At 45.8% G+C, this 25,945-nt stretch overlaps 1 protein-coding gene and 1 long non-coding RNA gene across 11 annotated transcripts in view; one reads left to right on the top strand and one right to left on the bottom strand.

Annotated features, from left to right (window-relative positions):
• Positions 1-25,945, bottom strand: part of FOXN3 (forkhead box N3) — a 392,452-nt gene that overhangs the window by 53,072 nt on the left and 313,435 nt on the right. The window lies entirely within an intron of this gene.
• LOC122239687 lies at positions 9,871-13,661 on the top strand. Its single transcript, XR_006219047.1, has 3 exons — positions 9,871-10,055; positions 10,315-10,461; positions 12,009-13,661. It is a non-coding gene; the product is annotated as an uncharacterized LOC122239687 (long non-coding RNA).

Consider the following 25,945-nt stretch of genomic DNA (forward strand, 5'->3'; position numbering starts at 1 on the left):
TTAGAACAATGCCTGGTACACAGAAACGGTCAATTAACACGAGCTGCTATTACAGTTGTGCTTAACACTTGTGAAAGTTCGATATCCCATTTAATCAATGGGGTGGTATACTCAGGGGTGCCCAGACCGTGCTGGGGTGCAGTGCTGAGATATCACTGAGACGATATGCCAGAAACTGTAAGGGGCGCCTGGGTGGCTCAGTCGGTTGAGTGTCCGACTTCGGCTCAGGTCACGTTCGTGAGCTCGAGCCCCATGGCGGGCTCTGTGCTGACAGCTCGGAGCCTGGAGCCTGCTTCGGATTCTGTGTCTTCCCCCCTCTCTCTCTGCCCCTCCCCTGCTCATGCTCTCTCTCTGTCTCAAAAATAAATAAAACAGAAAAACAAAAACAAAAAAAGAAACCGTAAGCAGCCTGAGGCAGGGGCCTCTCCATTCTAATAATCTAATAATCTGCTTGCACTGTCCTATCCCCATTATTGTAATAACAGTGAATTCCATATCGATAACCACTTCTGAGCGAACTTTTGTTTGCTCTGGCCTGTTACCTTGCTTTGTGCAAGTAACGCCTTCTCACTGAGGTTCAAAGTCTCTTCCTCCTTTCTCATCACCCCAGTTTTCTTTTTGGCACACCACCGATCCCAAAGGTCTCACAAGAGGAGCCAGGTTCCTCTCGGTACATTTGAGGCCTCCCTTGGTTCCAATTCAGATCCCGGGAAGTGGCAGAGAGGTTTGGGACACAGGCTCTGGGGCCAGCTCTGCACTGAACCACTCGTTGATCTTAGTCAAGATACTCACCCCCTCCCGGCGTCAGCTGCCATATGCATAAATGGCCACGGAAGGATTCAGCCAGCTGATGTGTAGAAAGCAAGCAGGAGAGAACCAGGCAATCTCTAAGTGCTGTATCGTCATCATCAGACCAGAATGATGCAACCAAAGCCCACACCCTCAAGGACCTGCAATTCAAGCTCTGTTTTCAGGTGGGGGGATGGATTCCTCTGGGCTGTGTACGCACACAACCCTTGCCACCCCACCTACCCCACGCTTGGATGGATCACGAATGCGTCCTCGTGGGCTGGACGACTGGGAGGGATGCAGTCGTGGCTGAGGCAAAGATGACCGATCTGGACCCAATGGACTCCTGACCTTGGCTTTCTAGGAACCCCCTGGAGCTAACGTGCTGGGGCAACTGAACAGCAGAGGAATTTCCATGAGCCGTGTCGGAGCACATACTCGGAGAGGCAGGACCTGGCCCCCTGGAGGCTCCACCACAAGAAGAGAGCCCGAAGAACCACCAGAAAGCAAAGGTTAGCTCCAGTGTCGAGGGGTCCACTGGAAGAACCGTTCACTCAAGATCTAACGAGACAGAACAATGACCGAAAAATGACCAAGGGGAGGCAACCCCGAGGGCAAGGAGAAACACGGAAATTAATTACGGACTCTGCTGAGGTGTTTACACCCTGAAGCTTATGGAGTTGGATCAGTGGCTCAAAGTGAGTTCAGGGAGGCATTAAAAACATAATCTGTTTTTGCACCAACGAGCAGCACGTGCGGCAAAAGGTACAAAACTCTCAAGTGAAGGTAGAAGCTTGTATGTGTAATACAAGCCTTAGGATGGTTGCCAGGGCCGCTCAGAATTATCACCGAGAAAAAAACTGAGCGTGCATTTTACTATTTGACGCTAAATGCAGGGCTCACAATGATCATTTTGTTGTAACCGTGGTTCTAATTCTAGCGAAGTGTCTTACGCCAGCCTTTCTTCCTTTCTCCGGGATGGTGTTCTATCGCTATGACAACCGCTAACATTTTGCACGCCACAGAGCACTATATCATGTATCACCATGGCAGGAAAGGAAATCCCATACTGTACTTAAAAGCCACCTTCTTTTCTCTCGCTTTCTCTTTTAGAGTGTGTTATCACTGTCCATGCATTATTCACCACACCATATCATATATAACCTTTGGTTACAGTCAGGTTCGTGATATATGTAGCAAAAGCCAGGAAGCCTTGCAAATCCCTTAACGTTCTGTAACAAATAAATGATAGCTGAATTGTATTATTCCGGCTTTTCTTCACTGTAGTTATAAAGAACTTGCTTTAGCAACTTCCTCATTGGACCAAGAGCCTTTGTCAGACATTTACGAATGTTTGTCTCAGACAGCAAGATCTCTCTCAGCCTACGTTGTTGGGAAATACGGCATTCCCTTTAAGACAATATTCCAGTACACAAAGCACTGCCTCTTGAAATATTTCTCTTCTTTTCATCTTAGGTATTTAACAACATTTAAAAACTGTATCATATACTGCCCTGTCTTAAAATCTTTGCTTTAGGACTTGGGCGTCACCATGGAAACCCATCACTGGGCACTGCTGTAACACATGATGGTTTCCAGAGCTAATGTCACTTATGGAATGGCCGGTGGGGGACAGGGGGTGGGGGTGGGGAGCTCCGGCTAGTCAAAGGTGAGCATCCACAGGGCCATCTTAACATTCAGCATTATATGAAGATCATGCACCAGTCCATACACTTGCAAGGTCTTTGGACTCTCATAGAAAGACATAACCAATACGTAAGATTTAGAAAATGTATGATTCATTCTATTGACGGCTAGAGGTTTGTGGGTACGGACCTCTGTGGGTGGACACTAGAATTTGGTAAGGTTTGCCTCGAAGCGAGGGGATGTGGGCCTGCAAGAAGCGACACCTGCTTCCGTAGGTCGTGGCCTCATTTACAAAGTGACTCAAAAAAGGCAGGCTTGGCCTAGCAGCTCGGGGGAGGGGGTACAGATATTCAACTGAGTGTAGGCTGATACCCACTGGTCATTATGAAATCCCAGTTAAGCCGAGAAGGCCGCCCCTCCTCCACACCCCAAAACTCACTTAGGAAGGCAATGCCCCCAGTTGTTTGAGATGACCTCAAAGAAACAATTAATTGTTCTTGAGTCAAAGTAAGTATCCCTTCCTTCCTTTTTCTTTGCTTTTTTAGAAAATGTAGGCAACTGTTTATTTTTATAACTTGTTATTTGGGGGCAAAAGTTCTGAAGAAAATATTTGAACAATGGAATGTGCCCTTAGTGTTACTGAAGGATAAGAAAAACATTTGGGCTCAAATATTTAAAAATGTGGACTAGAGAGCAGGATTTTGGTCTGTTATTTCCAGTAATCTGAGTGACTGTAATGGTTCTGACCCAGGTCCACATTCTGAATTCAGCCTTTGGCCACCGTGGACTAGATTTCTCTATGGGAGAGAGAGAAAAATGGAGAATGGCAGTCAGAAAGGAAGCTGGTGAGGCTGTCCTGATGTACGGCCTCCAGTGGGGAAAGCACTGGGTGGGAGTGGGATACAGACCGTCGACCGTGGTGCCCTGGTCAGCCCCCCCACCCCTTGCCTTCTGTCCATGGTGCTCACGGCACAGTCCTAAAGATGAGGGGTGGGAGGTCTTGGGAGGTGTCCAGACACAGGTAGCTGATGGCTCCCCAGCAGTGTGTGGGGCTTGTCTGTCCACCTTTGTGAATTCCTTCAGGGTGGGGAAGATTTAGAAAAAGGCTGAGGACTGAATCGTGCTGCTGGGTAGCCTCCAGAAGTCTCAGATTGCTCAGACTTTCTCTCTCAAAGCTGCCAAAGGCACCTGTTAGGTCCCTTCAAGGAGCACCTGATAGGGATCTGTGCCAATTCTCCCACTGGACTGTCAAGGGCGGGGAGGAGGGGGGCACTCGTGGGTGCTGGTGAAGAGAAGTGTCCAAAGATCCCTGTTGTTTCTAAGGTCCTGAAAGGCAGAGGGGAAGGGTGTCCTTCTTTCCCTTGGACGACCTGAGGGAGCACCTTTAACCCGAGGCAGATTCAGAATAAAGCACAAAAATGCTTAAGAAAATTAGATCTGTAGAATTATTATTTTTTTTGAAATAAATCGATGCAGGTCTAGTATGTTAAATATTTGTTATAATTAAGAGAATCAGCCTATAAGAGCAGACAAACCATGAAACATCAACTAAAATGTGGAATTATATAACCAATTTGCATTTTAAGTCGAAATCTCACTAAGGTCATATACGGTCTAAGAAAAGTTATAAGACCATAAGGTGTAACGTACTTTAAGCTTAATTAGATTTATAAGAATTGCTTAAGTGTTCTGGGAGGCTTGTTTGTTGAGTCAGGCAATTGAGTCCTTATAAATTTAATATGTTCGATTTCCTTTACAAATGTAGTTTAAAATGTTTAAAGGAGTTTAATTAACTAAGTTTGTAAATGAGACCTAACATTAATAAGAGGCCCCCTTAAAAGTGATTGTTAAGAATTGCTAGGCTTAAAACGTAAGAGAACAACTGAGAACAAACTGAGGGTTGATGGGGGGTGGGGGGGGGAGGTGGGTGAGGGGTACTGAGGAGGGCACCTCTTGGGATGAGCACTGGGTGTTGTATGGAAACCAATTTGACAATAAATTTCATATTAAAAAAAAAGAATTGCTAGGTTTATAAATAAAATAATGAGATAGCTGAATAGCTCTTAAAAGTCTATGGAATGGCAAGGTTTCAGGTTTTGTATCTTTAATACAGAATTTAAAAAGTAAACAGAATCACCTTTCCTGCTCAAAATGCTTTGACACCCATCCTGATATAGGACATTATCTTTTTTAGTTATTCAGTCTTCAGTAAGAATTTATTGATACTCTTACTATATGTCAGGTATTGTGCTAGGCACAACTGGGTACATCCGGGCTCTTACAATGATCTGGTTGAGAAGTTAAAAATGTTTGCCAATAAGAAAACAAGTGACAACTGACAAGTGATATTGGAATTTACAGGAAAATATCACAAAGAGACGTCATTACAGAAGTACTATTTGAACTAGATCGTTTGGAATTTGCTTTTTTAAAAGATACTTATTTTTGAGAGAGAGAGAGACAGAGAGAGAAGGGGGGTGGAGAGGTAGAGAGAGAGAGAGGACCGGCTCTGCACTGACAGCAGAGAGTCCCATGCGGGCTTAAACTCGTGAACTATGAGATCATGACCTGAGCCAAGTTAGATACTTAACCAACGGAGCCACCCAGGCGCCCCTGGAATTTGTTCTTCAAGCTTTCTGAGACTCCCCTCCTGCCATCACCTGCTGCTCTGATTTGCCCTATACATAGATCCGTGCTTCTCTTATCCTGTGAATTGGAAAGTCAGACTTTAAAAGTCTGTTAGAATTATGTGTAAAGTGGGGGATAATCAGATATGAGTGAAAGCCCACAGCACACTCTCTTTCTGTCTTGTTTTTAAAAATAAGCTCTATGCCCAACATGGGGCTTGAACTCATGACTCTGAGATCAAGAGTTGCATGCTTTACTGATTGAGCCAGCCAGGTGCCCCCACAGGGCCCTCTTAAAAAGGGTTTATTCTACAAATGGGTGGTATCTTTGCTCAGAATTCTGTTTCCTTTGTGACCTGGGTTCTCCAGTCCCCACCCCACTTACAGGTGGGGTTAGCAGATAACTGACCTCTGGACAAGTATCCTACTACCAGAAATAGGTTTAGGACCGACCAATTTAGATGCAAAATGAAAGGAGCTTTACCTCTAAAAGAAGTCCAAAAGGCAAGGATGCCATTCTCATGAGAAGACAGTAAATTCCCAAAAATGAGGAGGGAAGAAAGGGAAAGCAGTCTCTGGCCATCAACCCATCGAGGAGACTTTTACTTACTTGCTAGAACAGAACGGTCGCCAAGGAAATTTTAAATTATTCTTCCTTAAGTGTTAGGGATTGAATTGTGTCCATTCCCTACCCCTGAACTGAAGCCCTACCCTGTACCTCATAACTTTAGTTGGAATTAGGATTGTTGCAGATATAATTAGGTGAGTTCACACTAGAGCAGGTGGGCCCCCCATCCAATATGATTGGCATTATTAAAAAGGGGAATCTGGGGCGCCTGGGTGGCTCAGTCGGTTGGGCGTCCGACTTCGGCTCAGGTCATGATCTCGCGGTCTGTGAGTTCGAGCCCCGCGTCGGGCTCTGTGCTGACAGCTCAGAGCCTGGAGCCTGTTTCAGATTCTGTGTCTCCCTCTCTCTCTGACCTTCCCCCGTTCATGCTCTGTCTCTGTCTCAAAAATGAATAAATGTTAAAAAAAAATAAAAAATTAAAAAAAATAAAAAATAAAAAATAAAAATAAAAAGGGGAATCTGTGACAGACACAGACAGAAGCACAGGGGGAATGCCATGTGAAGAACACAAACCAAGGAACCACCAAAGTTAGGAGACAGACCTGGGGCAGATCCTTCCCTAGATGGAGCCTCTGTGGGGAGTGTGGGCCTGTCAGTACCTCGATCTTGGGCTTCTAGCCTCCAGAACTGTGCATGAATACGTTTCTGTTGAGAAAGCTACCTAGTTTGTGGTACTTTGTGAGGGCAGACCTAGGAAACGAATACACTCAGTAAACAGAGCCAGGAGAAAAAGCAACTCTGGGAATATCCCATTCAGTTCTACCACAGACCAACTCACATTGAATTTCGAACGTCTTTATTAACCTTGAATCAGACTCCAAGCAAAACCAGAATGATCTCAGTCAGCATGCTGCTACCCCTCGTTACTCAGGAATGAGGAGCTTTAAGCTGTTTTGGGGTCTGGCTGCCTCCCATTTGTCCAAACCATGATTTTTTTTTTGTCTCAAAAATTAGAGCGAATATGGCCATGATATTGACAAAAACTGCACCGTGGTGTTTGCCATGGACCTTCTTCCACACAGCCTAAAATAAGCTCTTTTTCTCTCAATGCTTCACCAATTAGTCTCCCTTCATGGTACCCCACTCCACCTAGATAAAATCTATTCGATTTCTTTCCATTCCGTCATGTTTCTCTTCCTAGGGATGTAATATGACTAGTCGGTGAACTAATGAAATGTTTGTAGGATGCCAGTCATGTAGTTTTTCAAAGATTCCAGAGCAGTGGGCTTCTGAGCTTTTAGGAGGTGGCCGTGGCAGACCAATCACTAAGGTGACCCCGCCAGTGGGTCATGCTCTCTTATATATAATCTCCCTCCCTTTCAGTGAAGACGGAATCTGTTACTTGCTTCTAATAATGAAATATGGCAAAGGTGATGGGTAGTCAGCCACTCCCGGGTTACAGGCTTCCCCAGCCATCTGAAAGGAGAGTGTCCCTATGAAACTTTTTGTAAGTGCAGAGGCAATCATCCTTAATTTATACGAAAAAAAATTCTGAGCATTCCCAGACAGAAACAAAAACAATAATCTTTTGAGGTTATACCTTTTAGGTTACAGCTCAGGACACATCTTGCTAACGGATGCACAGAATAAATGGGGATGCAGCACAGGTGCTCACACAGGTCAGAGCTCCGGAGGCTTGATGTGGAGATGCTGCATGTGGTTCGTGGGGAAGGCTCTGGGTGGCACCACTCTCGCTGCCGGGGTGCTCACTGCCCCTAACAAATGCTGAGCACTATTTTCCCCTTGTGTGTGTGTGTGTGTGTGTGTGTGTGTGTGTGTGTGTGTGTGTGTGTAAAAGTGGAAATCCTCTTGGGGTCTTTCGGTTAGAGAACACAGGTACTAATGTAGGTTATTTGTAAAAGCAAAGAGACATAATGGGGACTTGAGAGACGTGGGGGTGTACCTGTGCCTTACATCACGTAAGACGGTGTTCCTAGCGGACTGGAAATGAGGGTCTCTTGCTGGCCTTGAAGAAATCAGCTGCGTGACTGAGGGGACCACGTGGCTGGGACTTTGGGAGCCTACCCAGCTGCGAGTGGACCCCATCTGAGACTTGGCAAGACAACGGGGACCTCCATCCTTCCACCCGCAAGGACTGAACTCTGGCAACAGCCCTACGAGCTTGAAAGAGGACCCCAAGCTCCAGAAAGAACGGACACCTGCCGACACTTGTTTGTTACCTGGTGAGACCCTGGGCAGGGGACCCACCGAGGCTGTGCCCTGACTCCTGACCCAGGGTGACTGTGTCGTTTTAAGCCACCGTTCATGGTAATTTGTTACGCAACAGCGAACACGGATACAGTGAAGATGTCCTTTGAGGGTCTGATGGAAAAGAAGGAATCTCTAATTAGAAATGCTCAGCAAGGTACATGTTTTGCATATAATTTCTGGGATTTGCCTAGACCCTTAAAACTCATCAAAGAACCCTCAAGGTGTTCTTGGACACCACATTATGAACCTTTCTTTTTGTCTAGTCAATAAAATCTCCTGCAAAACTTGCTAATGTGTGGGGGAACTGACAGGTCTCCTGCTAACCCATTTCTACAGTTTAAAATGTGACTTTGGATAACTTCCGTTTCATTCTTCATCTGTAAGGCAGACCATCATTTTAATATTATATCATCTGTAACTTGTTTAGAGACAGAAAAACACAGATTTGAAGAAGATGCAATTTCTTATTTTATTAGGAGAAAGTCTTCAACCCTGCCTCTTCTAGCTTATTACAGGAGCCGAAAAAATAAGTGTTTTTTTTTTTTTTTTTTTTTAAAGGCATGGCTTGTAGGACACTGGGAGTGTTTTAAGAAGACACGTTAGGAAGACAGGCTCAGTTCATTTCCCCACACAAGAGAATGTATGCAGAACTAATATAATTATATTATATTAAGAAATATGTAATATTATTATATTATAGAAATATAAAATTATACAAAATATATAATAAAATATATAAATAAATATATAATTTAAATATAAATTATAAAATATATAATATATAAATATATAAATAAAATACACAATAAAAATATATTATATAAAATATATACATTATATTATAGAAATATAAAAGAAATATACTTTCTAACCCAAACATCGTTTGGGGTGGTATACTGGAAAGAAAAACAAACTGAAATTTCAAAGCCTGGACTGAAGTCCTGTTCTAGTACTTGCGAGCTGTGTGCCTGGGAAGAGGTTACTGAAGTTCTCTGAGCCTAGGTTTTCCCAACCATAACATGGGTTGTTCTGAGGACTGGAACACTGGTCACGGAAAAACCTGGCCAAGTGCTAGGCTTCTAATAAGCAACAAAACCCACCACCACAGGCCCAATGAAGGGAATTGGTTCAACCGCCCCAAGAGGGGCAGGGGGTCCTGACCTGTGAGGGATGTTTATGAAGACGGCCACTCTCCTGCACTCGGGTCTATGGGAAGAGAGAGAGAGTGGTTGCCTCGGGGACAAAAACAGGTAAGGGGGAACTTCCCCGGTGACAATGCTGATCTCATGAATCCTGAGCAAAGGCAAAGACGATTCAGACTTAGTGATGGACTTTGTCAGACAAAAGAAATAGGGAAACAAACATAACCTGTAACCAAGCAAACAAAAACCCCTATAACACAAGGGTGTTTATGAATTCCTTGTGACCCTCAGCTCTGAGCATGTGATTATAGTAGGTGAGCAGGCAGAACATCCTTCTATTCTGGGAGCTGTGGGATCACATAAGTGGGAGAAGAAACGGCCGTTGAGAACCGGGATCAGTCCTTGTCCAGGTACAAACTGTTAGGACAACCCTGGCTGCAGAAGGAAGATATATTCTGGGAACAAATGTGCCGTGTTTTGGCAGGAACCACATGCTATTGACCCCTCACTAGCAGGAAATAAACTTCCAAGGGCTTTTCTTTAGTGGGCTTGTGTCTTCCTCAGCTGGTCCTCTGCAGGTCTTGGGACAAGGGACCATGTGCAGGGCTGGGTACAGGCCTTTGTGTATCCGGCTCTTTGTGGGCTATCGCTCTGTGTGACACTCAGGACAGATGAAAGGGAGTAAGAATGACATTCAGAAGAGCAAACAATGATGGCAGCACAGCCACCAGCTGAGCAGAAGGGTGTCAAGGGGAATGGAACCAGCCCTACTGGTGTAGATGGGAGATTATGAGCTCAGGATGGCTAAGACCCTTGGCTTTGTGACCTAGAGTCTAACCAAAGTGGCTACTGGCTTCATCTGCCTCTGCAAGACAGTGTACTGAGCAGTCGCCTCTAGAAAAAGGTGAGGCAGCTGATGCCAGGACTTCACGAGCCCTAAACATTAGGGTCATGGAATCCAATGCTTTTCCAACATGGTGTCTCTGCTATCCTGGGAAACCAAGGAAAAAGGTAAATCCCACAATGTTATCACATGGTTCGCTAATATGTCTGTGTACCCCTCTGTCTTCCCCAGGACACCGTGGACTCTTCCAGGCAGGGATGCTCCCCCTTCCCTCTGGGAAGGCAGCTATGCTCATCACTATACCATCAACGCTCTCCTCCTTCCATTCTGTACCCCAGGCATCCGACATGATGCCAGGCACAGAGCACTCACAGGATGTCTGCTGAATGGATGATCCCTTACCCTGTTCTGTGTCTTTCCTCACAGTCTCACACCTGCTGACACCTTCTGTGATGAAGGCCAGGCTGTCTGAGACTGAATGCCAGCTCTGGCATCACGGGCTGCGAGACCCTGGGCAAGTCAACGCACCTCTGTGGGGATCATTTTCTCCCAACGTGGTTAACAGTCTACCAGGTATCTACCTTCCTGGGTGTTTGGAACTACTCGTAAGGGGCTTAGAACTAGGCCCGGCACAGAGTAAGCATTACGTTACGTGTTAGTCACAGCTACTGTTATTTTGATGGACTACTGTTTTTTTATTTATTGGATGTACTGTTTTTCATCCATTTCCCTCACAAGGCTCTACAAGGGAAAGCATCTGTATCTGTGTTTTCATTGATAAATCCCAAGCATCACCACCTATTCAAGGCACGTGGTGGCCCCCCCCCAAAATATTTATTTAACCAACAGATGAACTTAAGTTCTTAGATGTAGCGGCCATGCCTTTCTCTATGTTAAATCGTATGTACATCCGTACGACGTTCTGCCTTGTTTCCCAATGTAGATCAGAGTTCTCTCCTTTTTGTTGGAAATAATAGCTTCCATTTATAAAGTACTTTCACATCTATTTTCTCCTTTGAGCCTCACAACAACCTTGTAATAAATCCCCACGATGTCTACTGGAGTAGCACATACCCAGGAGCTCTGCAAAAAACCTCAGGACTTGAGGTTGATAATGATGACGATAATGTCCCACACCATCTCACCTGCGCAAGGCCATTTATTACTTGATGAGGAGAAGCAAGCCTGCCTCATATTCCTGCACTGATTCACCTTGGGTAGTTAAGGCGTTGCTGTTGTTATTCTACTGAAAACAAAAAAAAGTCTCTTATTTTTATTTTCGGTCTCCCAAACTGCGATTTTAAACTCTTTTTCTTTCCAATTAGAAACACAGTACGTGTTTGGTGTAGAAAACATGATAAAAAGCAAGAAGAGTGTAGGGAAGAAAATCAAAATTATCCACAACCCCATTTGATATTATTAGCGCTTGCTTTTTAGGAAGCACTGACAGCCCAGTCCGACTATTGCGCCGGAGGAGACTTTAGCACGACTTCTTGGCCGCACTGGCCACACAGAATTCTGGCCCGAGGCGAGGAGGGCACTGGAGGGGGCTGAGGAGCCAGGGGCTCGTGAGGGAGGGCAGCTGAGGCGGAAGAAGGGTGCAGTGGGTCCAGGACTAAGTTGTCAGTAAGAGGCAAAGCGAGGATTTGATCCGCCTGGCAGAGTGGAAAGGGTGCCCTCCGAGGTCCTGCTGACCAGAGTTTTGTTACAGCAGGACGTGGGCGCCAGCCCCTGAGGACTAGCGGCTGTTCGTGAGGTTCCAGCTACAGGGCGGGGGAGCCAGGGTCCCAGGACGCTCACATCCAGAGACAGAGGAGGTCAAGGAATAGCATGGCTGCCCCATGTGATGCTCTTTTCTGGATCTTTCTCGCGCCCACTGAGCTGGGGGCACGAAGCGGACGTGCCTATTCCGCAGTCCTTCCCAGCCACGTGGATGGCAGTACAGGGACGGGGTGGGGGGGGGAAACCGACTTCTAGGTCGGCTCCGATAGACTGGCAGCAACTTACGGCTACTGAGTTTACATTTGAAAGAGCTGGCGCGGGCCAGGATGGAGCAGGTGCCCTCAGCTGCTCAAGTGTGAAGTGTGGACCTGACTCCCCAGAACCCTACCTGCCCTTAGGTCGTGATGTTTCCTCGCTGTATCTGGGCCCGGTCGGCAACAGCCACAGCAGCCGTTAACAGTCACTACTCGACGCTGGGTGCTTTTCCGTACCCAGGCCTGTCTTAGGATTCTGACGGGCTAGAGACAGGGGCAGAAACCCGAAGGTTCCCGGAAGCCAGAATCCGAGGGTCGGTTCTTTGAAAATGCTCATCTGTGGGATGATACATGTGTCTGAAACTCACATTCTTCGAGCACAAACTGGTCACAGATCACATATGCACGCTTCATCCTGCACATAGTATTCCTGACAACCAATAGAGCCCATGTGCTTTAATCAATAAAATTACTGCTGTGCCTATTACGGGAGACTGTGAACTGTTGCGATCCTCTATCCTCGTTCCAATCGATATAAACCAGGACAAGAAAAAACAGGACCCTTAATTATATAACCGGGAAGCATTATATAACAAAGGTCCCTGATGCAGCTTTAACTGTATCTGTGCCAGCCAGGACTGAAAGAGCACATCCTTTCCGAAGTAACACGAGCCGCCGGGAGTTGTGCAAACCGTTTTTCAATATTGGTTTAACTAATCCCACTTACTCACCATTGACAAAAGTCTCTGCTCTTCTAACCTTGTTTTCCCACAGCCCTGGATGAAGCAACCTCCTTTCAGGGTGATAGTTTGTTAAAGTGACAGCGCACCGGCAGTTGCGAGAGAGGCAGGAGGAAAGAGACCGGCGTCAACGTCTCTGAGAAGCCGGTCTCCAGCACCCGGCACGGCAACGATCATTTCATAAGGGCCACTAAAGCCACTTCTGGCCATTTCAAAATGGCAGGCCACCGATCACTTGTGACAGGATGCATTTGCACGGAGAGACTCCTGAAAGCCACACGGCACTTCTTCGTTGGAGGAAGCCAAGAAACAGTAATAGTAACAACAACGACAAAAATACCACAACCCCCCCCCCCCATTCCTTTCATTGTGTGCTGCTGAGCAAAATGATCTCTCTTTGTGTCTCCTTTTATGTCTTACTGATAAAAATGGCATTCCCGGGCACCCAGCATAAAGGATGCTCATGCAAGCAATGTGCCTCGCGCATGACATTCCTCGGAACCTTCAGGAGAGATATTGACTTAACGCTACCAAGATGGCGTGCATCCGTTGCTGCCGCCATACTGGATCTACCTGGCAGTCTGTCCTTGTGATGGAAAGCAGCTCTGGAAAGTGAAATCTATCCAAACAACATTAGTGGCTCTATTTCACCCTGCGGCAGGACAGGAAAGTCACAACAGGGCTAAAAGGGCTACTTGGTGGTGTCTGAGGTCGTAAAATAGCTGCTGATTTAATAAATTCTATACCCTGCAATACCCAAGTGGGACAGTCAACAAATGAAGCTAGGAGCCAGACGGAATTCCCATCCACCTGAGGCTGGGGGTGGGGGTGGATTTCTTTTTCCACGACACACAGTAAAACTAAACGTCCGTGGGACTTTTTAAAAAGTCACATAAACTTATTTCTCTCACAACACTTTCTTGAAGGTCAACATGTTCCTCGTTTTTGCTTCTTTCTTTTAAAAAAATCCTTATGCTTTTTCTTCCCCAGTAAATACAGAACAGTCTTAACACGTAAGTTAAGGGACACCTGGGTGGCTCAGTCGGTTGAGCGTCTGACTTTGGCTCAGGTCATGATCTCACGGCTAGTGGTTTAGAGCCCCGCGTCGGGCTCTGTGCTGACAGCTCAGAGCCTGCAGCCTGCTTCTGATTCTGTCTCCCTCTCTCTCTACCCTTCCCCCACTTACACAGTCTCTCTCTCTCTCTCTCCCAAATATAAATAAACATTACAAAAAAAAAAAAAAAAAAAAAGACGTAAGTTAAAATACTGTGCCCCAAAGAAAACTTTCAGAAGCCAGAACCACAGCCTTTAGAGTCCCTGTAAATCTTAAAGGTCTGGGTGTGCGATTTCAGATACGAATTCAAGTCCTCACTTGGCTACTAGCAGAGGGACCCTTGCACGGATCACATGATGCTTCCCAGGGCAGTTTATCATCTGTCAAGAGGCGTTGGAATAAATGAACTCTGAAGTCCTTTGCCCTAAAACCTTGTGATGCCGGTCTAGCTCCAATTTTTCTAATAGGAACCACATCCCAATCGGCTGGGCCTGGAGAGTCCCCGGAGGAACGGATTCCCTGGAGGAACGGAATCGGAGGGAAGCTGTGTCTGCTTGTCCCACCCTCCCTTGCTGTCCTTCTCCTGAATGTAGATCCCAGAGACTTCAGCCTACAGACCAGAAAAGTGAGGTGCCCCTCTGATGACCACATTCCCTTGCACAGACCATCTACCAGCTACGGATGTGACTTCAACAGGCACAACTGAACTTCCCGGACACACCAAGGTCATCTCGGTAGACACAAGCCAAATTAGCCTGGGACAGGGCCGAGTACGAACTGTTAGTTCCTAGGACTGCTGAAACGAAGAACCACAAACTGGGTGGCTTAAAACAGGAAGAATTTGCTGTCTTATAGTTCTGGAGGCTAGAGGTCCAAAACCAAGGTGCTGGCAGGGCCATGCTCCTCCCTCTGAAACGTTTAGGAGAGATTCCTTCCCTCACCTCATCCGGTGGCGGTCCCCAGCCCCGGGCTTCCCTTGGCTTTGCAGCTGCATCGCTCCCATCGCCGTCTCTGTCATCTCGCGGAACTCTTCCTGGGTGTGTCTGTGTCCAAATTTCCCACTTCTAGTAACGCCAGTCCCATTGGATCAGGGCCCGCTAACAGCCGCATCTTGGTTACAAGATGCAAACTGATTATGGCTGCAAAGACCCTATTTCCAAACTGAGGTCACATTCCCAGGTACCGGGGGGTGGGAGAGGACTTCAACATATCTTTTCAGGGGAGAGGGCACCATTCAACCATTCAACCCACGGGACTAGGTGATCACATGTTGAAAACTAAACCGAGGTGCCCAAATGCATAAGGAGATGATCGAAGCCCGCTTTGGGTAAAGTGGAAGGAAAAATGTAAGTGGAAAGGCACTATGGTTGTGCTGGTCATATGGGGAAAAGATACTTCTTTTCCATGGCTGAACAGGTGAGAGCAGGTGAGGAAAGCAGAGTTCTCTGCCCAGTCGAGTCCCATGGTCATGTTTCCCCTTAGCCCACACACAGTCCCCACGGCCAGCAGGTACGACCATACCCTCAGCTGTTGAAATCCTCCCAACTCTTAAAGCTGCAGCTCAAATTTCACCAGTGAGAAGCCAAGTCGACTGCATCCAGCCTTTGACTAATGCTATTTTGTCTGTTCCTTGGTGACACTTGAACTATGGCCGTTTGGACCCTCTCTGCCTACCACTCCTTGGGAGCAGGGGTTACTTCTTAATCACTGTACCCACAGTCGGTGCTTGCCAATATCTGCTAAGTAAGCTAGCAAGAAGATAGAGGAGAATGGAGAGAAATGTCTGCTGTTTTGAAAACTTCACCATGGAGAGAGAACTTTGGAACCAAGGGCTGTTAGAACCTTGTGTCCTATCAACTCCCTCATTGAAGCTCTGTAACCCTATTTCTTGGAAATCACAAGAAAGGCCAAAAGACAGCTAACCATCTAATGTAAAGAAGGGGGGTATACCAGTGCGAGGGGCTTATGCCGACACTGGCTGGCACCAGCAGCTCTTGGGCCCCATCAGGTACCATGACCTTGGAGGTTTCCATCAAGGGCTGACACTCGAGCCCCAGCACTTGAGTGGAACCACTGCACGTTCAGTTGGAAGGGGTCTTAGAGATCATGGAAGGCAGAATAATGTCCTCTCCTCAAAGATGTTTATGTCCCAATCTCTAGAATGTGTGGGTGGATGTATTAGGTTACTGAGCACGGGGAAATCAAGGTCCTGGAGGCGGTAGGTTCTTCTAGACTACCTGTGGGCAATGTAATCACAAAGGTCCTTATGTGTGAAAGAGGGAGGACAGAGTGATTTCTTGGGAGAAAAACTTGATCTGTTTTGGCTGTGAAGCTGGCAGAGGGGCTGTAAGCCAAGGAATGTGGGTGGCCTCCAGAAGCCGGAAAAGGTAAGAAAATGGATGTTCCCCCAGAGCCTCCAAAAGACACACTCTCAAATCCCTCGATTTTATCCCCATTAGACCCATTTTGGACTTCTGACACTCAAGAATAGAAGATAATAAATTTGTGTTTTAAGCTGCTAAGTTTGCAACACTTCACTAAACGAGCCACACAGGAAACCGCTACAGGGATCAGGTAGTCCTTCAGATGGGGAAACTGAAGCCCAGGTAGGACGAGAAGTCTTCCATAGAACGGTACACAAATACCCTTTGTGTCTGACCCTTTGGGTCAGAGTTAACTCATATGAGTTAACCCAGAGTTAACTCATGGGTATATGGCTCTGGGTTGAGGACACTCTGCTCTACAACACGTTCCTTTCTTGAGTATAGACAGGAGGCCCCTGGCTATTAGCTGAAAGGGCAAACACATCCTAGTGGCTCATCTGCAAACTGTCCTTACTGGACGTCTGGTCTCCACCACAGGGTGACTGGACATGGGGGCTGGAAAGAGCCTTTGACGTCAGCAGCCAGCACCTCCTTTCCTAGTGAGGGTTCTGGTGCCTTAGAGAGGTCCGGCATCTTGCCAAGGGGCCACGGGGACGTGACGGTAAGCTAGAAGATGGGGGTTCCTAGTAATTTGTCCCTAATCTGCATGTGCTGATTAGAAGCGGAGCTGTTAGCTACCCTGATGGGATGGCCTGATGTCCCCTCCTCCTAATAAGATTTAAAGTGCTCTAGCCCTGGGGACGCTCGCAGCTACTGGTCTTCTGGCCCGGTAGGCTCACTGGGGAGGCCTGCGTTCCAACCCTTTACAGAGTTCTACCTTCTAAAAAATTATAACTGTTGACTGCCAGGCACTGCACACCCCGACTCCTGGAGCTGACCTAGGGCTATTCCAGCCGGCACACCCCAGCATTTCTCAGCTCTCTGAGGCCAGAAAGAAATTCTCATTGACACCGAGAACCCGTGTCCTCTACCAGTCATCACCATCTGTCTACAACAGAAGACAAATTCCCCCCCTGGCCTCAGTTCCAGGCCCCTTCTGCCATCACCATTTGGCAAATAACCCTGGCAGGCACCGCCCAGCACACAGCAGTGCCTACGGCACCTTTGTGTGAATGCCTGGTATTACCAGCAGCTTTTGGGCGATACCATTTAGATGAATTCTGGGGCACAGCAGCCGACTGGAGTTCATCAAAAGGCCTCTATCTGGGTGTACTGGTCTAACACCCAATGTCCCTAATGCTCTGGTGACCCTAACAGAGTCTTCCACTGGCTGGGAAGCTCAGGAAGTGACAGTGAGCAGCTGATATGGTTCTACCTTTGGGCTCAGCCCAAATCTCTTTTTTCAGCTTCTTTCAGAGTCAAGCAGGTCAAACCATGGTAATCTGGTAGAATTTTCTATTCATCAGGATCTGAATTCAGGATTTTCTTTTCTTCTGGTAGCAGATTATACATCTGCTCAATGGCATACCTAGTAACCGACCACTGAAGGGATGTCAACTTCCAGGAAAATGAAATAGATGCACTTTTCCCTCTTCTTCCCACTGATACAACTAAAAACATTTTGGTATTAAATAGAAGTCAAACATAAGAGGATTCTGAAAGGCGGAGAGAAGAAAGCAGATGCACTAAGGGTAGTACAGGAAGAGAAAACTACAGACCGATAGCCTTATGAATATAGGCCTAAAAATCCTTAACCAAATATTAGCGAATATAATTCAGGAATATATAAATGGAATTATATACCATGACTAAGTGGGGTTTATACCAGGGATGCAAGGCTGGTTCAATATTTGAAAATCAGTATAATCCACCATATGAACAGGCTACATTAGAGAAACTACATGATCAGATCAATCGAGGTAGAAAAAGCATATGAAAAATTCAACATCTAATCATGATAAAAATGCTCACCAAACTAGGAAGAGAAGGGGACTTACTCAACTTATTAAACAACATCTACAAGAAACCCTATGGCTAACATTATGCTTAATGGAGAAAGACAGAATGCTTTCTCTCTAGGACTGGGAACAATTCGAGGATGTCTGCTCTCACCACTCTTATTTAACATAGTACCGGAAGTTCTAGCTGGTGTAATAAGGCAAGAAAATGAAAAGGCATACGGATTAAAAGGGAAGAAAAAAAACTGGCCCTATTTGCAGACTGTCTCCATAGAAAATCCCACGGAAGCTACCAAAAAAACCAAACCAAACCAAAACCAAAATAAACAAAAAAAGCCCTCCTAGAACTAGTAAGTGCATTCAGCGAGGTCTCAGGATACCAGGCAAACATAAAAAATCGACTGTCTTCCTATATGCTAGTAATGAATGAGTAGACACCAAAAAAAAATTTTTTTTAAGCCATTTACAATTGCTCAAGAAAAATGAAATACATGTATAGGGACCTGTATGCTGAAAACTATACCTAATGAAAGAAAGAAAAGGAGATCTAAATAAATGGAGAGGCATATCATGTTCATGGATTAGAAGACTCAATATAGTAAATATATCATTTGTCCCCAAATTAATGCACAAGTTGAATGCAATTCCTATCCAAATCCCAGTAAGACTTTTTTTTTTTTTTTTAAGATACGGAGGAGATTATACATACACAGCACTTTAGTTTTGCAAGATGTTACCATTGGGAGAAACTGAGTAAAAGTACAAGAGAATCTCTTTGTATTATTTCTTACAGCTGCATGTTAATCTACAATTATCTCAAAAGGTTAATTAAAAAACAAAAACTGCTCTTTGTGGCATCATTGTCAGCAATCAGACTGTTGACATTCCAGAAAATGTTGACGTCACTCCTAAGCGACACACAATTATTTTGAAGGCCCCCGGAGGAACCCTGCTGAGAGACTTCAATCACATCAGTGTAGAACTCAGTCTCCTTGTAAAGAAAAAGAAGAGGCTCCTGGTTGACAAATGGTGGAGAAATGGGAAGAAACTGGCTACTGTCTGCACCATCTCTGTCACCTACAGAACATGATCAAGGGCATTACACTGTGCCTCTGTCACAAGAGGACCTCTCGGTATGTTCCTGTCCCCATCAAGGTCGTTATTCAGGAGAATGGGTCTCTTGTTGAAATCCAAAATTGCCTGGGCAAAAAAATGGATGCCTAGGGTTTGGATGAGGCCAGGTGTTGTGTGTTCAGTATCTCAAGCCTGGAAAGATGAGTTAGTTCTTGAAAGAAATGACATAGAACTTGCATGAAATTCAGCTGCTTGGATTTAGCAGCAAGCCATACCAGGTAAAACAAGGTTTTCAGAAAATTTGGAGATGATATCTAAGTCTCTGAAAAATGAACCATTCAGCAGGTTAATGAATAAGGTCTAAGTTGTAGAGCTAAAGAAAGAACAAGATGCCAGATGATTGCTCAGACCTCTTTGTAATGTTTTAAAGACACAATAAAAGCTCTGTATTGCTTTGGGAACACTCCTCAACAAACAAACAAGAACCAAAAACTGACCCCTCCTCCAAGCAGTATTTTCTTCTCATTTTAGGAACTGGTGGGGCGCCTGGGTGGCTCATTGGGTTGAGAGTCTGACTCTTGATTTCAGCTCAGGTCATGATCTCACAGTTTGTGAGATCGAGCCCCACATCAGGTTCTGTGCTGACGGTGCGGCACCTGCTTGGGATTCTCTCTCTCCTTCTCCCTCTGCCTCTTCCCTACTTGTGCACACAAGCTCTCGCGTGCGCACTCTCTCTCTCTCACAAAAAGAAACGTAAAAAAAAAAAAAAAAAGAACTGGCAAAATGCTAGAAATAATTAGTAAAGCAAGACCCCTAATGGCTCTATTCCCCTGCTTTATAATTCTGTGTAACTCCAAATTGCAGGACATTACTTTACATCACATCACATCTGGCTGGCTGTCCATCCATCTGTCCTGTTGGTCTACCTTGCTTCCCCTACTGACATGTAAGTTCCACATGAGCAGGGCCTCCATCTTGGTTTCACTCTAGCACATCACCAGCACTAGGAAAAATTGCTGAACACGGGGAACTCAATCACGCACCTTCTTGGAGCATTTCCAACTGCCTACCTTCCCCCAAATCCTTTCCTCTCCAAGGAGTTGCCCTTTAGCATTATCCAGCAGTAGGATTCTCTCTGACTCCAGTTCTGATGAACCTTTAGTCTTCAGCTCTGTTCTGTAGACCCTCTCCAAGTAAATCCCTACCCTTCCCCTTCCACTTTCATAGCACCAGAATGGAACCCAACGTTGGCAGCCACTCCCAGGGGTTAATGTCAAGGTAGGATGCTGGAACCTCCCTTTGAGGAATGTGGCTTCGGGCAGTATCACCAGTCTGTTTACCTGGTCCCTACAGCAAGAACATGTCCCTTAATCCCAGCCCTGTTTCTTGATTGGATCAATCTGATGTATCTCTAATTTAATTTGCACACAGACCCTGGGGATGTCTGGAACTAATCTGATAATCTTTAAATTATTATGTTTTCCAAGTATGTCTCAGCTGCCAATATCATATAGGGGGACTTGAACGTGAAATAATAACTTTGATTGCCACTGGCTTCTAACTTCTTACCATATTCCAATGCTGGGAAAGGTCAAGTGTACAGCAGGCTAGGGGACACATGCTCATCACCACCAGCCACAGTGGCTGTAGTGGTCAGCTGGGCAGTTCCCTCAGTTATACACAGAAGCGCAGGATATTTTACTTTTGTTTGTTTTATTCAGAGATATATCCCAAGCACCTAGGTCATAGGGGATGCTCTATAAGTGATTGTGGATTGAGTGAATAAACCAAAATACTGGGTCTTTGAAGGTAGAGTATTGGGGCTTTTCTGCGCTTAAACGCTGATCACAAATATCAGTAACAGGGCGTTTACTCAACTACGTCTAACATGTGAGCTAAATGTATCGATTTCTAAATGGTTTTGGGAGGGAGGGTTATAAATTAAAATTCTTGCTATTGGAAGAATTCTAGCTTGCTACCCTTGTAGCCACAAGAATGACAAATAGAAAACATAATTACGGAGTGTCAGTAATTAACATACACCTAGCTATAGCAAACACGAAAATTTAAAACGAACAAGTATAGACTAAAAGAGATACTGCGAATGATCAACTCGGGGAAAAGGCAGAAATCTATGAATGACGTGGTGGTAAACACTCAGACGTAACTCACCTTGGATTTCCGAGAGCTTTTCCAAGCCAGGCACAGTGCATGTTTCCTGTCGAGCCAGTGGAACCAGAAAGCTGAATTGTTATCTCCAAGCAGGCAATTTTCCTAGTTGTAAACAACCAGCAGCTTTGTGGGAATCAATTAGGAGGCTCCCATCTCTTCTCTGGGAGTCTTATTTCAGTCCATCCATCTTCCTTTGTTAATTTCGTAAATTGGGTTTAAGGGATGCAGAGAGAAAGATCTATTTTTTTTCCTCCCTTGGACTTCTTAGGGGCGGAGGGAGGATGGGGAGGAGAGTTTTACATCTTTCCCACTTAGAATTCGAGGAGAATACTTTCAAGCCACCCTCCTTTCTCAAGGCCAGAAAAGTGGATGGGCGTTATGTACTCTGACTGGCAACTGGGGCACAAGACCTGCGGGGAAAATGCTAGAGTCACACATGAAATCGACGTACGTACAAAGAAGTGCTTCCTGCAAAGATGCAGACAATCTGGAGACCACACTGCATCCTCTGGAACAGGTTCGTGGAGTCCAAGTCCAATATAATACGGCCGCCTCACGAGCCAATTCTTCAGGCTTACCCCACGCCCCCAGTGTCATTCATTTCATTTACGGTGATGATAAGAACGCTGATCACAACAATGGTACCAATACCGGAAAACGTGTCACGTACTGGGTACTTGAACTAGGTTATTTCTTATTTCTCTTGCTTGCCAGCCTTCAACATCGGTATTACTATTCTCATTTTACAGATGAGGAAACTGGGGTCCAAAGAGGTTCACATGGCTCATGAATTCTGGAGCCAAGAGGACTGGAACCCAGGGCAATGTCTAAGGACGAGCTGACCTCCAAAATAATCCTGTCCCATGATGCTCCGCTGTCTCTTCTGTTCATCCAGCAAAAACTGGTCAAGCCCCTCTGTGTGGCGCAGACATCCCCCCTTACTAAGTAAAGGCCGAGTCTGAGGCTTGCTGAGGAACTCGACATGACCCTAACCCTAACCCTAAACCTCACTGGGGAGGAAAGAGGTACCAGGTAAACCAAGCTGGCCTCCACAGCCAGTGCCAGGCCTCTTCCTGGGTACCCCAATTTCCTGGCAAACATTTATCCCGCTCCAAACGGAAACATTCCTATTCACAGACCTGATGGGCACCTGGATCATTATCTCTTTGGAAAAGGCGGTAAGAAAAAAGTTCAATAGGGAAAAAGAAAAAAAGAAAAAGAGCAGAGGGCACGAGCAGGAGACAGGAGAGATACAGAAAAATACAAATCAAATACAAATGGCCTTCAACCTCACTCAGGTAAGGAGACGAACAGCGACACATGGTCACTTTGCAACACTGCAGAATGTGTACTACCCGGGGGTGCTTTAATCCCGGGGTGTGTCCATACAGTGAAAGACTCTGGAGCCCATAAAGAAGACAGCTCTCTATGCACTGATACAGAACAACCCTGATGATCAGAGTGACACCGATGGCACGTGCCCATCTGCATAAATACGCACACGGACGCCGGTGTGTAAAGGCATCAGTCATCAAACGACACACAAGACACGGGACATGCTGGTTACCTTTGAGAAGGGGGGGCTGGGGAGCTGTATTTCTTTGACAGGAAGATGACTCACTTTTCATCCGAGTAGCCGCGCCCCTCGGATTTCTCCACCGTTTCAGTTGCCCACGAGTCAGCCCAAAAGCAGCCGATCTTTCTTCTGCCGTATAATCAGAGGGTCAAGAGTAGCCTAATGCCACGCCCTCACTTCATCTTATCATGTGATCATTTTATCAACTCACCTCACTTCAACAAGTGTGAGTGCACTAAGATATTTCCAGAGAGGGAGACCACACTCACATAACTTTTATGACAGCATATTGTTATAATTGTTCTATTTTCGTGTTGTTGTTGTTGTTAATCTTACCGTGCCTAATTTATGAATTAAACTTTATCGTAGGTATGTATGTATAGGAAACACACAGTATATAAGGGGTGTGGTGCCTGCCGTCTATAGTTTTAGGCATCCACTGGGGGTCTTTGGAACATATCCTCTGCAGATAAGGGGGACTACTATATATCTCTATGTACTTTTAAAATTAAAAAATAATTAATGTTTATTTTATTTTTGAGAGAGAGAGAGAGAGAGAGAGAGAGGGAGAGAGATGGAACATGAGCAGGGAGGGGGGTAGAGAGAGAGGGAGACACGGAATCCGAGGCAGGCTCCAGGCTATGACCTGTCAGCACAGAGCCCAATGCGAGGCTCAAACTCATGAACCATGAGATCGTGACCTGAGCCGAAGTCAGCGCTCAACTGAGTCACCCAGGCGCCCCGATTTTTTGAAACGACATACTAAAAAGAAAAGGAAGAAGGAGCCTGAGCGGTGCACTGAGCAGGCACTTGCCTGGGCTCCTGCAGATGGTCAGTGGGTCTGGCTCCAAGGATCCTGACTCTTAAGCCCCGCCCTCTCTCCAATGCAACAGCATCTGTACAGATGACTTTGATTTTCTGTGCCTCACGCGATACTTGCCACCAATAACTGCTCCTGGAGAAATCGTACCTATTGCCCTGGCTCCGTCATCGTCTTAGTTAGCACTGACTCTGATAAGCTTCAATTTTCCAATCAGTGTCATCCCCCAGATCACGGACCTTGGCATCTTTTGAGTGACAAGTAGGGGATGACGTGTGGCTCGGCCAAACAGAACTTGCCCCGTGACAGTCTCTGCCTACAGTAAGACAACTGAAGAAGTCCTCGATGCCCTATGGCTTGAGGTCCAACCAAAATGTTTAGATGGAGTCTAGGTTTCTGTATAGCAAGTCCATGCCAAGGTTAAAGTCCTCACCGCGTGCACAAATATCACTCCGTATGCAGGTTATTCCCAGGAAACTCCACTCCAGGCCGCCATCTACCTAGCCACTTCCTGAGAACCACCTACTGCTCTCGAAGCAGCCACTGTGAGCTCACAGAAATACAAACTAAGGGGCGCCTGGGTGGCTCAGTCGGTTAAGCGTCCGACTTCAGCTCAGGCCACGATCTCACGGTTTGTGGGTTCAAGCCCCGCATCAGGCTCCTTGCTGACAGCTCAGAGCCCAGAGCCTGGAGCCTTCTTTGGAGTCTGTGTCTCCCTCTTTCTCTGCCCCTCCCCTGCTTGCATGCTGTCTCTCTCTCTCTCAAAAATAAATAAAAATTGTAAAAAAAGGAAAAAGAAAAAGAAATGCAAACCAAGCCTACAACCAAGTCCACAGGAACAAGTGACCTGGCTTCTTCCTTTCTGGCTGCATGACAACAGATGATGCACTTTGCCTTCTAACCTCGGCTTCCTCATCTATAAAGTAGAGACATCAGTACGTGAGGAAAGAACCAGACAGTCTGCTGGTTCTGTGAATACAGTAACTAGAGTTATTCGTTCATACTACTGATCTGTTTCATTCACCTAAGCAACAGGCAGTTGACTGTCAATTATTTTCTTCAGAATGCCATGCTCTTCTCCTCAGAGAGGGCCCTGAGATGTGACCGAATAAAAGGAGCAGAGAAAAGGGCCAAATGCTGCCCAAGACGGTGGCATACTTCCGGTTCCCAGTTCTGCTGGCTCCCAGAAACATGCCTGGCCACGGGGTCCCCAGAGACCCCCTGTTCTGCCTCCAACAGACTTCTCTCTCTCTCTTGATCTCTTCCTGAGCTCCTTGCTTTCTGTTACTTGCACCCAAAAGACGTCTAAAATATTCCTCATCCCAACTTTATAGAGCCCAAATCAGCATTTGAGAATGGCCTGCAGATGGCACTTTCCATTTTGAGACCAAAACTTATTTTAAAAGTGCCGAATTTGTGGCATTACCTTTATTTTGCCTGATTGCATTACTCAAACAGAAAGAGCTGTGAAGAATAATAATAATAATAATGATAAAGATACCATTCAAGTAAAATATTTGACACTCACAAGATTAAAAGCTGAATACAGTAATCTTCTCATAATCATCGCAGGATGTGCAGCACTTAATCAACAATTACACTGGGAGAATGCCCGAGAACCGATGTTTAAGTACCAGGAAAAAGCAAAGGAGAAAGTCGGGAAATCAATGCAAAGGGAGAGGGGAATGTATCCCGTCTAGATACTGCCTGTGTTATTTTAAGAGTTGTACCTTTTCCTATCAGTGCAATGCATAAAAAAGAATAAAAACAATCCGAGAATACATACCCTGAACCAAAACACTTCTAGCAAAGGAGCTATTTTTAAAGAGCACTTCAAGTGTTCACACAATGGGGGCATAGTCCATTAATCAGGGTGCTTGTTTGTTTTTTCTTAAACAGCTTTATTGAGGTATAATTTACGCTTTCTTTACGTAAGAGTTGCTTCAACCCGTCTCGCCCCCTGGTGGGAGGGAGAAGTGAAGTGGCCCAAGCAGGAAGCCAGAACCTTCCCTGGTGGGGCCGCAGGCGGGGTGAGGTCAATGCAGGGGAGGAGACAAATGCTCTTCTCTTAGGACTCTGGGGGCTCGTATCCCCGAAGAGCCTGCCAAGTGACTCCCGGGGGGTGTGTGTGCACTTTCATAGCAAGAACATTTAAAAAGAAAAAAAAAAAAGAAAGAAAAAAAGCAAAGCTCAGACGCCAGGTCAAAATAGCTCATGACCAAGATGAAGCAACTGAGCAAACCTTGGGAAACGAGTGGCCATTTCCAATGAATGCCCGCAATCTCTTTGGGCTGTCTAAGTCAGATTTCTACGACATGGGTTTTATTTTTAATGTTCTTTTTAAAGCGCTGATTCTTCATTCA

This window comes from Panthera tigris, chromosome B3 (genome assembly GCF_018350195.1).
Source record: "Panthera tigris isolate Pti1 chromosome B3, P.tigris_Pti1_mat1.1, whole genome shotgun sequence".
In the NCBI taxonomy this organism is placed as follows: Eukaryota; Metazoa; Chordata; class Mammalia; order Carnivora; family Felidae; genus Panthera; species Panthera tigris.